Source organism: Vanellus vanellus (assembly GCF_965231255.1).
Source record: "Vanellus vanellus genome assembly, chromosome: 13".
Taxonomy (NCBI): domain Eukaryota; kingdom Metazoa; phylum Chordata; class Aves; order Charadriiformes; family Charadriidae; genus Vanellus; species Vanellus vanellus.
In genome coordinates, this window is record NC_138918.1 from 14671937 (window position 1) to 14680968 (window position 9032).

Here is a 9032-nt window from a genome sequence, read left to right on the forward strand (position 1 = left end):
ACTGATCCTAGAAGTCAAGGCAGTCTTGATGGAGTTCTCCTCGACTTGTTCACGATGGTGTCTTCCCTAACATCCCCCCTTTCTGAGGCTATTTTTATACTATTTTTTATCTTCAAGGTGGAGTTTGAGTGACTCTAGTCATAAATACTTTCATTATGATTGGTGTAAAATTTTCTCGCCTTACATTTAAGGGTATAGTTTACAAAAAATTTAGGGCTCAGACTCAAGGAGGAGTGGTCGCACCTTGGAGGAGGGTAGCTTTTGGGATGGAAGTGTGTTTTGGTATTATAATGACATTATAATGAGCCAAGTTCACCAAAGGACAGCATTTCATCAAAAAAATGACAGATTGTTGGCTCAGGGTAACAAGTAGGCAGTTAATCAGTTCCATAAGACCTTCAAGGGCTCCATTTGGTTCTCAAGTTTCCATTTTATCAGAATTTTAGCCGCGGTGTCTCCACTCCGCTCCATCCTTCGCACTGTTTTTCTTCCATGGTTCCATCTCGTTCCCCTTTGCTGGATTACCACAGGGTTTGGCCTTGGAGTCTCCATCCCACTCCACTCCCCATGTTGCTTTGGAAGCAATATTGTACAGGGAATTGCAGATGTAGCGGATTCTTCACATACCAGTTGTGGCTGTATTCTACCCTAGAAAACTTTGGATTTTATACCTTTCCTTAATGTGTGACCAATGCTGTATTATTGACCATTTTAGTAATTATTCCACACCAACTCACAGAATTTACAGAACATTCTCTGTATCCCTTGATTAACACATACTTTAGGCTGTGTCTGAGGCCAAATTTCCTTTCCACCTACAACATGCCATGTCTATGAAGTCCCTTACGGATTATGCAGAACGTACTGTGGAGAGTACCCATACTTGCTGTAAGGATAGGTACTGTCACATTGTGCTTGGCTCAACAACTCTGAAGTAACTGATCATCCCTTAAGAAAACATTGCTCAGCTATTGTCAACAGACAAAATGACCAAGCTACAACGTACCTAGTGCCACTTGCCACTAAGTTAAATGGTATAGACGACTAGATCAAGCCCAGGCAGCCTAAAAGGAGTAGACAGGATGCAGTGTCCTCTATATATGTCTGAAATGTTGGAGTAGTTTTGGTATTTCATTGTCATATAACATTTTGTTCTTTGTCAACTCATTCTCCTTTTGCTCCACATGAAATAACTACCTCTTCTCCAGAAACACTTAGTTAAGAGATGTACATTTTTGTCTCTAATTCTTCCTAAGTCTCAGTCAGAGACTTATTGACTTCACTGGGGGTTGGACCAAGCTGTACGAGTAGATATGAGACTAGCTCTTTGAGAGCAGGTATTTTTACTTCCCAAGGGTTCCTTTGCATTCAGAAAACTGAGCAATTCAATCTTTAAAAGGTGTCCTTTCTTTCCAGAGAAGTTATTGTGTGTGTACTCAAAAGAGTTCTGAGATATATAATGCCTATGATAATTGAACAGTGTGCTACTGATAACCACACTGGAAAAAAACTGAATTGCAGAATTTCTTCTTTTGTGGCAAATGTTTTGAAGGTTTCTGGATTTCACATCATAACTGAAACTTCTGTCACTGACATACTTGTGAAGAAAAAGATGAGTGACTCACTGACGAAACAATTATTTTCTACTTATCAAGCACAAACATGTGTTTCATTGGTATTAAATAGTTTTCTATTGGACGGTCTTGTTTTCACACTTCACAATATTCCAAAGCAAGTTTTTGCACCTTTTTTGCAGTACCAACCCCGCTTTTTACCAGTCTGAAATAAGTTCCTTTTTACAGTGTATTCGTAGTCACAAAGAATTACAAAGGAAAAAAAGATTCACCAGTTAAAAATAAATAAACATATCAACAAACCATAAGTACAATATAAATAGTTATTAAAAGAACTTTAAAAAAAAGATTATATTCAAATTCCTAGATAGCTTGCCGTTGACAAGTAGCTGCATAACAATCTTAGAAATTATTGTCACAGTTTATGATGCTTAGTCCTCAAAGGTTTGTAGACAGCTGGAGAGGGGGAGGATCAGCTGGGCCAGGGGTACCTACCATTTGAATTACAAATGGATAACAAGAAAGAAGAATATGTTTTCAAATATTAACATCATTTTGACTTTATCTCTAGCAAACAGAACCAAAAAGGAAAGTATGTTCATTTGCAATGTGACTTAAAAAAAAAAAAAAAAAAAAAAACAAACCCAAACCTGAATTATAATATAATAAATATAACATAAACATAATATAAAAGAAATGCCCTACCTGATCAGCCTAAAGATGCATCTTCCTGAATACCTTGTCTCTGATAAAAGCCAACTGTTGATATTAAGAAGAAAAGTATTAAAAACTTCTGCCAGAATTATAGAATCATAGAATCATAGAGTGGTTAGAGTTGGAAGGGACCTTAAAGATCACCGAGTTCCAACCCCCCTGCCATGGGCAGGGACACCTCCCCCTAGACCAAGTTCCTCCAAGCCCCATCCAGCCTGGCCTTGAACACCTCCAGGGATGGGGCAGCCACAGCTTCTCTGGGCAGTATTACAGCTTCTGGCAGTTATACTACTCATAAGCTCAGAATACTGCAGAATTTAAGATTAATTAATAAAGGCACATTTGTGACTCCTGAGTTGGGAAGAGGGAAGAAACTGGAAGAGTGCACTGGAAGAGTGACGGTGTGCTGAAAGAATGCGTTTGAGAGAAGTCGGCTGTGCACTAATAACACACTAGCACCACTGTTTAAGAGTTTTAGCCACAAAGGAGAGGCTGGTCAATAGTCATTTTTACTAATCATTTTTGAGTTAACACTTTGACTGTGCTATTTTGGAGGACTCCTTTCCCAGAGAAAAACAAACAAACACATTAAAAAACCCTCCTAATTCCTCCAGAACTTAAGTAAACCCCATATACACTGTAGCAATACTTGTACCTTGACTGAGAATCCACAGATAAAAGTAAAAACACCTACACCAGTTACAGGTGTCGAACACAGAATGTAATCTTTCCGCTCTCTATTAAGTTGGAAAAGGGAACATGGTACTGGGGTTAAAAAGAAGATGCTATCCTCCCAAATTACTCCCTCTGCCTAGTACACAAACAGCAACAATGAAAAAAAAAAATCTATTGAAAAGAAAGAAAGAGAGAAAGAGAGAGAGAAAGAAAGAAAGAACTTGCTCTTTGACATCATTTGGAACTCCACAAGGTAAAGGGAATACGCATGGCAAGGGTAGAATGTTTCTTCGCAGTTTCCCTGAGCTTTTTAGCCCAACATGAACAAAGCACAGAATACTTTGATTTTGGGTGGGAATTTGCATACAGAAAAGTAGACGCATGAAACACTGTGAGTTGGCAGAAAGATTGATGGTTTTCCCATGTAATTTGGAAGGAAAAAAGCTAAAGGAGACACAAGGAGGTGTATTTTCTCTGCAGCCATCTGTTTTTCAATGGTGTGCCATGAAAATATTGACTGGAAATATATACTCTGTGTATTAAACACAAATACATGAGTGTGGAAAAAAAAATAAACCATTAAAGGGCTTACTGTTGCTTTCCATGCTGAAAGTTAAGAAAATTAAAGGGTGAAAAGACACTTTACATACAGCCCCCTTCTTCCAGACATCTCTTGAACTTTTTGCTGTTGATAGAAACAACACCCCGCCCCATCCCAGCAGTGGGGGTGTCCCCTTCATTTCTCCGTAACTTCTCAGAAATTGCTGTTGCTGCTGCCCTCTGCAATACTCTGAGCACATTCCCGTGGAAGCTGGCATTTATTTATTCAGATGAACACATACTGTATGTCTCCTATCAGAAGTCATAACTGTTTCTCAGGAATTATATTGCCTGCTGCTTTACTAAAGACTTCTTGATATATTTATGCCCGATGGTGGGTAAAAGTGGGTGATGGACACCTGCTGAAAACTTGGCACTGCCACCTTTTCCAGCCATCAGTACTGCAGAGCATCTGAGTGAGTGGGCTGAAGGCACTCATCGTTTTAGCTATCCATCCATCACCCACTGCTGCAGTTACATTACTCTCTTCCTCCTCAGCTTCAGGACAAGAATACTATTACAGAAATTCTCAAGTTTATGCAAAGGGTATGGAGAACCTTACAACCTACCCTCTTCCGCACCAGGATTATGTCAGAAGCACTATTTCACACAGTGTTGTTGCTTAGTGATATGTTGCCTTGATTTTAGCCACCATGTCTTTCAAACCCTTTTCAAACAGGTTAATTCCTGTTTAACTATTCCCATTATGCTCTGCTCCTGTAACAGTTGTTACACAAATTTGTTATCCAGTACTATTGATAAGAACCAAAACTTAAGGCATTCATCTGCACTTTGTCCAAGATCCTATTTTGCCTGCAGGTTTTTTTCTCAGGACCTATACATACCAACTGTAGTATGACTCATTTTGCATATTAATAACATTGATTTCTGCCACACCCAAGCCAATGGCTTGGGAGAGATATGTACACAGATGTTTCGTTGCCAGCTCATCCCTCAGTGATCAGGCAAGAAATCATGAACAGAAGGAATATATGGCAGGAGCCATACTGAATTAAATAGGCAGGAACAATAATCAATGAAATAAAGCATGAATACATTGGCATCAGTGATGGAGAATCTTCTTCCACCTGAGAAACATGAATAATAAGCACACCTTTTCAGATCTAAAAGTTTTTAGAGCACTATTTCAGGGGCAGCCAATGGTCCACTAATCTGGTGGTTCAAGAGGCAACTCATTCTACTGCTGCACAAATGGGAAATATTCTTATCGCCCACTGAATTAATCCATTCCTACCTGGAATAATCCATCATATCCCAGGAAAATAGCTCTCCCTGAAGGAGCCATCTGCATGGGGCATAACAATGCCTGCCTCTTTGCCTTTATTTGCTTCCCAGATCTCAAACTGCAAAACGTCTGCCTCAGTGCTTCTTCTTAGCAATCCTCCATGACAGCTTTTATTTTTTGGGACACAGATTCCTCAAAGAATGTCCTCAAAGAACCCCCTTGAGGGGATGGATGCAACAAAAGAATAATCCCCAAAACAGCCAAATATGGAACCATAAGGAGAAAACAGGTCTCTCCAGAGCACGTCTTATAGCTTTTTCAGGGAACTTGAGATTCATGGGTGAATAATATAAACAACTGGAAATTGGTCCAGGTGGACACAGAGTAATACATTTATTTGCTGAGAAAGTGATACTGCATGCGGGCACAGATTTACCTGTGAAAATAGTAGAACTTTAAAGGCTCTTACGATGCCCAGAACCTCACATCCCTAGCACTACCTGCTAATTAATCCCTCAGTTAATTGACTTGCTTTTGATTGGCTTCAAACTATAGAAATAATACTAGCTTAAATATAACACAGGAAGATATTACTACAAAAAGAATGCCATAATGAAAAGAAAGCAACCTGGGATTCTGAACTCTCTTTGAATTTTTCTTGTCATTCACTTCCACAAAATGATTCATTCCAAATTTGCTAATTCATCCAGGCACCTATGCCAATTTCTAAGAACTAATCCTAAAATACCTCCCATCCTGAGGTATTAATCTCATCATAGATTACTGCTCAACAATACTTTATCTTGTACTTAATTTAAATCAGTTAGATTCTTTGAGTGATCTACTCCAGGATACAGGTTGTTAAGGAAAAGCCTCTAATAAAACAGCCTCTGGTTTGGGGGTTTTGTTTTCCTGCTTTTTCTTTAGATACTGCTTTAACATAGAAATTACTCCTTCAGATCACTATCTAATATAACTAGTGCAGTATGTCTTTCCATTTCCAGATGCTTCAGAGACAGATCCCTGTTCTATACTTGTGTCTGTGGGTTTCCTGCCTTTTGGAAAGATTGTCTTCCCCCCCTTTTTTTTTACTTAGTGGTTTGTCTCCTTGAATCACCTCTTGTCTTTTTCTTTCAAGCCACAGTATCTATCTAACATCAGGTAAAAACTGCTGTTACACTTACATAAAAGTAATTCTTCTCACTAGTAATTCACATTGTACTGCATTTGAGGGGCTGCTGGAGCTCCAGATCCCCAGTCTCAGAGAGCACTGAGATCAGCATCGTTGCGTCACCCTGGGGAGCCCAGCCGTGCCTTCAGCCAGGCCATATCTGGCACTAGAGGGCTGGTGAGCCACAGTTATCTCTTCTGTGAACCATTCCCAGAAATACTTATTTTTGTATGCAGCTCATATGGTCAGAAAAACAGCTCTCACCAGGTTGCAGTCTATCTTTCATCCCATTAAGTCAATTTCATTAATTTTGATGCATGTTCTTTGTAAATGGGGTAGATATTGTGCTGGTTTTACTGGCAAAGTCAAAAGTATGAACTAATTATTTTGGTTATTCATTATCCGGCTGAGACAAACTTTATGAAGAACAAAAGGCAGAACTTAATAAATTAGCTGGGAATGCTAAACTGGTGTGAATTTTTACTGTTATTCAGGAATCATAAGCACTATGAAAAATCTACTGAAATCAGAAATGCTGTCTGGTAATAATGGGAGAAGGGACTTGTTCTCTAATTACCAGACATGAATTTGGGAAATTTGTCTTCCAAGGCACCACAACTTTGCAGTTCATTACATTCTCAATGACTCATATTACGAATATGTCCTTTTTATCACTTTTTGTTGTCTTGACCCTTATTATAAGAGGATTCTTCTAAGATAGGGGTTACCCTTGTATTCACAGAGAACTGCCTTAATCTAAGCAGACTTGTTGCATGTGAATTCTAGCAGATGATGACAATCCAAGTGAAATGCACAGCTACAGAGACTAAAAATCCAGACTGGGAAAGAGATCCACTCAAAGTACAAAAGACAGCTGACAGAAAGAACAAATTAAAGGAATATTTACATTGATCAGCGTAGGGTTAGACCTCTCAATTTCTCTATTACATTGATATCACAGGTTTAGTATCATACTGTGGGGTCCTCATAAACATACACCTGAAATAAAATGCCCTTACTTTGCTTCCCATGGGCAAGTATTAGAATTTGTAAACTGGACAGTCCTTTCCACTTCCCATCAGAGCTGCATACAGGACATGTACAAGTCAACACGATACATCTTATAGAGGCACTAAGTCTTAGGCGAGCTTTCAGCATGTTTGGAACATGTGCTGTGACTGACAGACATCATTCAAAATACTAAACACTAAACACACAGGTTACACAGTCAATTTTTATGTTCCCTGAGACTTCAAAAATCCCACTCCAACTGATTTCCATACTCATATCAATATGTGTGAGTTGAATCAGTCCCATTCTCTGTTTAAAAGCTGCTATGAACCACAGATTTATATAGGTACTTCAAATTCTCAGTATAATGGGAACTTATTTATGTACATACTGAACAGATAAAATTTTATTTATTTAAAAGCCTTAATAGTCTATATTGACATTGAATTAACACAGTCAATCAAAATTGCATATAAAGCATACATAACAATGTTAGCTTATTGCTTCATTCTGGTTGCCTGTAACATTGACTAATTTTAGAAATGGTTAAAAGGTGAAGAAGTATTGAATACTAAAGAACTTTGAGAAAGCTTGTCAGCTTGTTAGTGAAAAAGATGTTAAAAGTTCAAAGCAAAAGAGAACAAGAACTTATGGAAGAGCAGGCACGAGCAAGCTTAAAATATCCGAGTAAATCATAAACGCAGAGAAAATGAAGACTTACTTTTTGGATCTCTTATAGACACGGATTAAATCTTACCTAACTGATGTTATCCAAGAATAAGAAAATAGGAATACCTAGTCTTTTTGCCTAGCATCACTTTCCCTAAAACAGTCCTTTTCACATAGACCTTGGAAAAGTCATAACGTGCACTTACCCCTATGGGGTTTTTTAAATCAAAAAAGAAAAGTAGACAGAAACCTTGCTAATATTTCATATCTTAGCTCCTGATAACCTTCTAACTTATTAACACTAAAGTAATAAAGTCCAGCTAAAGTCTGGGTTGTCTGAACACTGTTTTCTCTAGCACAGAGGACATAACAAGAGTTTCACATGTTCCACTGTGAACTCTATCCATTGGATGGAGGTAAAAATAGCAAATTATGAAATATATTGTCTTATATTACGACAGCTCAAGAGCTGTAATAACAAACCCTGAGTACTACGCTTCAGAACTGAACTTTCTAATCTTTTCATAGGCACGACTATCTAAAGGTATATATTATGTATACTAATTGTAACACCATGACTATGAAGCAAACACAAAGATCACTAAGCATCAAAACAATTCAGTTTTATGCAAAACATGCTCACCTACAATTTTTAATTTCACAAATTAAAATTATGCAAGCATACCAATTAATGCCAACACCGATTCATCAACATTGCAGTAAGAGGGTGTGCAAAGATTTATTTATAATCTTCTAACATATTAGCCAGCAAAGTGTTTTTTCCAAAACGCAGTCTTGCACAACTTGGCAAACAAACACAAGGGTAATTTTGCTTGTGATTATATTGAATTTTTTTTTCACTGAATGTTTATGAATTTTAAATTGTCTCTGTTAATTTTACTTTTTAATTACAACACAATATGAACTTACTGGAGCTGATTAAAAATTGATTCACCCATTCTTTAGTGAAAGTTCTAGTTCCAAATTCCTAAATTAAAATGGGCTTATTTAAAGTGCAATTTAAACTTTAAAGAGAGAAAGTATCATTTTAAATAGTTTTCCATTCTTAAGTAGTTCTTCTTACTATTTTTCATATGATGTATGGATACAGGTAAAACAGAATGTCCTTTCTCTAAAACTCCTGATTATATAGTGTTTTCATTTTTGTGTATGTGGCTACATATTTCATAAACAAATCAGCATGGTACTACCAATACAATCTTTCCTCAAGTATTAATGGTTTCAAGCTGGGCTTCCAAGAAAAAGAGAAACCATCTATAGGGAGTTTTATTTCTCGTTATATATGTCAGTACTAAAAGGGTGGTCAAATGACACGTAGAGGAAATCCTTATTACAGAAAGTACAGGTCAAC

General features: G+C 37.6%; 1 long non-coding RNA gene across 1 annotated transcript; it reads right to left on the minus strand.

Annotated features, from left to right (window-relative positions):
* Positions 1-1947: 1947 nt before the first annotated feature.
* LOC309677304 lies at positions 1948-7830 on the minus strand. The gene is made up of 3 exons (XR_014269678.1): positions 7713-7830; positions 2280-2333; positions 1948-2065 (listed from the first exon to the last, which is right to left on the minus strand). It is a non-coding gene; the product is annotated as an uncharacterized lncRNA (long non-coding RNA).
* Positions 7831-9032: the final 1202 nt, after the last annotated feature.